Source organism: Pistacia vera, unplaced genomic scaffold (assembly GCF_008641045.1).
Source record: "Pistacia vera cultivar Batoury unplaced genomic scaffold, PisVer_v2 Contig851, whole genome shotgun sequence".
In the NCBI taxonomy this organism is placed as follows: Eukaryota; Viridiplantae; Streptophyta; class Magnoliopsida; order Sapindales; family Anacardiaceae; genus Pistacia; species Pistacia vera.
Genome location: NW_022196725.1, coordinates 53037 through 58008, shown reverse-complemented (window position 1 = coordinate 58008; position 4972 = coordinate 53037).

Genomic DNA, 4972 nt, shown 5'->3' with positions numbered 1-4972 from the left:
ATTTCTCAATATCCTTCAATTCCATCTCAAACTACCTTTCCAACCCACATCTCATTTCTCATAATTGAAATGTATGAACAATCACAAAGCAATAATAATCTCCATTTGAGACTCAATAACATAGCATATAACATGTATACAACATACATACATAATTGCTATTAAAACCCTAATCAAGAAAATTCTCAAATCTCCACTTGGGTTGGGATTTACTTACCTTGTTATGGAGAGATCTCACTAGTACTTCCTTTCTCTTGGTTTGCTTGATTTTTCTCTACCCTTAAACAATTCAACCAAAGGCCCTCAATATTCAAATACACTCAAATTTCACATCCAAAGAAGGAATCCTTACCTTAGGATGCCTTAGATTGCTTTCCTACCCCAAATCACTCCAAAAGCCCTCTTAAAAACCTTGAACAAGTGAAAGAGAAATTGAGAGGAAGTAAGAAGGGAGAGTGGCGATGGAGAAGAAGAATGAAGGGTTTGCAATGACTTAATTCCTTTTAACACAATTTATGCACAAGCATTCCCATTTTGCCCTTAATCTTACTTAAGAAATCCATCTATATCCTTTGATTCATAACAAACACACCCCCACACTAACATATTCTCCATGAAAAATCCTTTCAATTTACTCCCCACTTTTCCTACTAATTAGGGGTAGAATGGTTAAATTGCCCCTAAGGAAGAAAATATCTAAAACTTAACAAACAATTTGGCCGGCACGTCGCCGCGACGAGGAATCTTCTGTCGCCGCGGCGAAACTGTCCAGCAGCTTTCCCGTGGCTTCAACACCTCTTCGCCACGGCGAAGATTTTTCTTTGCCCCGGCGAAGCCTGGGACACAAAACTTCCTTTATTTTAAACAATTTCAAGGCAAATGTTCAACATAACACTCAATCAAAGGTCAACCAAACAATAATACTAATAAAACAATTCAAATAAGAGCAAAGGAAGAAACATTAGCTACGTACCTCAAGTGGGGTGTTACATATGTGATGAGAGGATGTAGCTTGAGATGAAATTGGAGGAGATTGAGAACTCTTTTTGGAAGTGTTATGTTGTGACAGGAATTATAGCTTGGTGAGGGAGTTTTCTCCCATTTTGGATGGTTCAAGAGAGGGATAGAACTATAGATAAAGTAGAGTTTATGTATGCACACTAATTGTTTGATGAAATGCCTAAGAGAATCATGAGTAGCAAACCTTAATTCTTGCAACATTGCATGTTGGCATTTCATGGGTGCATTAGTGGAGAAGAACCATCCATATGTATTAATTGTGCATTGAGAAGTGACTTGAGAAAGAGTAGAGACTTTTGTGTGTAAACTACTCTAAGAGTAGAGAGAATGAGACAAATACTAGAAAAGTGGGTTGGTGCTTTGTGATCTCCACCCGGTAGTTACCCAAAGCGGGTTGGTGCTTTGTGATCTCCACCCGGTAGATACTAAAAGTGGGTTGGTGCTTTGTGATCTCCACCCGAAAGTCACGAAGAGTGGGTTGGTGCTGTGTGAACTCCACCCAGCCGTGCCTCCGGTAAGATGAGGTCGTGACATATAGCAGAAGTGAAGTAAGAGAGCTGTGTGAAAGAGAAAATAAATGAGATGAGAAAAGTGTAAGGAAAGAAGAAAGAGTTACTGGGACAGTCGAGTAGAGGATTTACTTACTGAGCATTATTTTGTGCTCACCCCGTTGTTTTTCTTTGTGGTTGCAGGATCTAGGTGAGACTGCAGTTGGATGGATGTCGGCAAGCGAGGAGCAATAGCTACACTATTCGCTGTTTTACTGGCATTTTGTAAATGATATTCTATTTTGTATAAAGAATGTTTATATGTAATAAAAGGAAATTTTGAGCCCATTTACTTTTACTAATATAAATATATTTTACTTAATATATTGCTATGAGTATCCTAGTATAAAGCAGTTGTTACAGACATGCAATAATAAAATAAACTATTTAATCTATGCATAAATGCATGAGATGCAATGCACATAAAATGTCTTATGCATATGCAAATGATCATGTTTGTATTCTTTCTGAAAATTCTTTTCTAATTCTTTTAGAAATTATTTCTCTTTCTTTCTGAAATTCTTTCTGTTTTCTATTTCTTATTCTATTTTTCTTTCTTTTTCTGAAATTCTTTCTATATTTTGTTCTAATTTGCCGATCGGACTAGGCTCAGGCATGGATTTGGAACCCTAGCCATGTGAGCGTATTATGAAATTCTTTCTAGGTACAGTCCTCATCCACATGCACTTCTGGCGGACTGTACAATTATGTTTTCTATTCTGAGGCTGTTCATTGATGATGGCGTGCATGTGAGAAACTTCTGCATCTCTGTCACCACTAGCTAATGCAGCTAATGCTCACAAGTTCCCCATTGCAACAGCCTTCTGAAACCATGCTATGTAAATCTACAAAATAACAAGCTAGAAATTTTCCAATAATTTTAAATTTCTGAAATATATGCTATGCTATGTCATGCATTTATATGTTGTCTATGCATGATCCCAAAATACGTGTCTGATGCTGGCATGTATTCTATTAATTCTAAGGCTTTTATTTCTATACTTTTTTGGAAAGCCCAAAGTTCTATTTTAATAACACGCTTAACTTAAACATTTTCTATTTTGTTCTTTATTTCTTAATTCTATGCATCGTGTGTACATACATGATTCTATAATTTCTACATAATTCTTTAATTCTATCATGCTATGTAAAATGTACACATACACAAGTACATTATCTCTCACAAATTCTACTCTTCTATAATTCTATTAGTGAGATATTAAAACAACACAATTCAACTAGGGAATGAATTCTACATTTTGGGCAATCTAATTTCTTCTATAAAAACTATGCCACAACATAGGTATTAAGTCTACTAACTTGTCCAATTATGCTACTAGATTTTCTCAAGCTTATATGTCACATAACCATGTCATTAAACAACTCTCTAATATTTTTCTAATGTAACAAACATGCCTTGTACAACTTTCTAAATACAATGAACTTATTATAGTTTAGAAATTAAATTAAAATAAAAATATATATATTTTTAAGCTACAGGTTTATTATTTAAATAGGATTTTAAAATAAACTTCTTTCCTAGGCATGCATTTTCTAGGTTCTCAATGGCCAAGGGATACTTAGGAAATACCCGGCAAGGGAGGGGTTTTACAAGATTATTTTTATTAACCCTAAAACTTATGTTAACAGAGGTTTACATTTTAAACAAAATGCAAACCTTCGAATTCGTTTACATGACAATGATCAGTTTGTCTGTAAGTGAAACACATATACCAGAAAAGCATATACTGCAATCAAGACAAAAGAAAGTAGAGAAGTTGGCCAAGATTTGAAAGCACATACCTTCCTTGATCACCTGCTTAGCTATCTTTTGCTTTTGTTCAACCCTCCCAAAAAAATTAAATAAATACCTTTCCTTTGTTAGTTAGTGACCATTATGCTCTTTGAGTTTTCATTACATATCTCTATCTTCAATCTTAAACTTATATTTTTTGCTTGATAAGTGATATGATGCTCTTAAACATAATTTCTAATTCGTAAAGCCAAGTTTAATGCCTTTTTTGATTGATTTGTTTAAAAAATCACTTACATTCAACCCTAAAAAAGAGTTTTGTTTAAATAAAAAAGTTCAAAAAATTTAATTGGTTAGACTTAGGTTTTTTCTTTTCATTTATTTATTTATTTATTTTTAAATTAGGTGAAGGTTTTGCGACTCGAACAATTGATTTTGGATGTGGACTACAAGTACGCAAAATATCATCTTTTAAGAAGGTTTGGTCCTTCGGGGAAGGAGGACCACAAAATATGGGCGCTACATTATATGAACGCTTCTCCATACAAAAAGGATTTTTTATGCTTGGGCACTATGCTCAACCCAACAACAGGAAGCTTTTTGGGTGGATTCTTGATTTCTTGTTGTAAAAGATGATGCTGATACTGATACATCTCTAACGGAACCTCTTGATTACTCTCTTGTTTGGAGCACTAAATCTATAAATATCAGGCAAGAATGTAACGCGTACATCTGGCTACCCGAACCACCTGTTCATTAAAAAGCCATAGGCTATGTCATCACACACTCTTGTGAGAAGCCTTCCTTGGAAAAAATACGGTGTGTAAGATCCTGCCTCACTGATCAATGCGAGACCAAGACATGGATTTGGAGACCAAGTAAGGACAGCAAAGCAAGTGGGTTCAATATTTTTGATGTAAGACCCAAATATATAGGCACTCAAGCTACGGGTGTCTGTGTGTAGGCACATTTGCTGCTGTGTTTTTCTTCTCAAGAAAAAAAAAAGTACTTCTCCTTAATCAATCTCTTGTTTAAAGAATTTCAAATCTAATTTATCTTGTATGCCTAATCATCGTCAAATTGAGAAATTATTTGAAACTTACTCTCCTTACATTTTGTGATGATGTGGCACCTGACTTTGACTTATCTACTTATGTGGAGTTAGATACTAAGTAAGTGGTCAAAGGATATTTAAAAGAAGAGAAAGGGTGTTTGTGATATTCTCATTAGACCTAAATCATGATTTAGGTCTCATTTCTTCTCGACTCTTCTCTCTTGGTTACAGAGAGAGAAAAGTCGTTGCAAATGGAGATTGAGGTGGAGCCTTGGAGATCACGAGATGAATCAAATGATTTTGGTGAGCATTTGTCATATGGTTATTAGACATCTGTTCCTTTTCCTTTTCTGTATAAATTTTTCCTGATCTGTTGTATTTGGTGTGTGAGAGGTGAGGCAAGGGTGATTACGGGTGGTTTACAGAGGGGAATATCCTAGGTTTATCTTGTATGTTGGGAAATGCCAAAAAACTCTATAAGATTTACCATTTAATGATTGATTCCTTGTTGCCCTGAAGAGTGGATGTAGGTAATCAATCTGATTACTGAACCACTATAAATTACTGTGTTCTTTTCTTTATGTTTATGCTTAATTT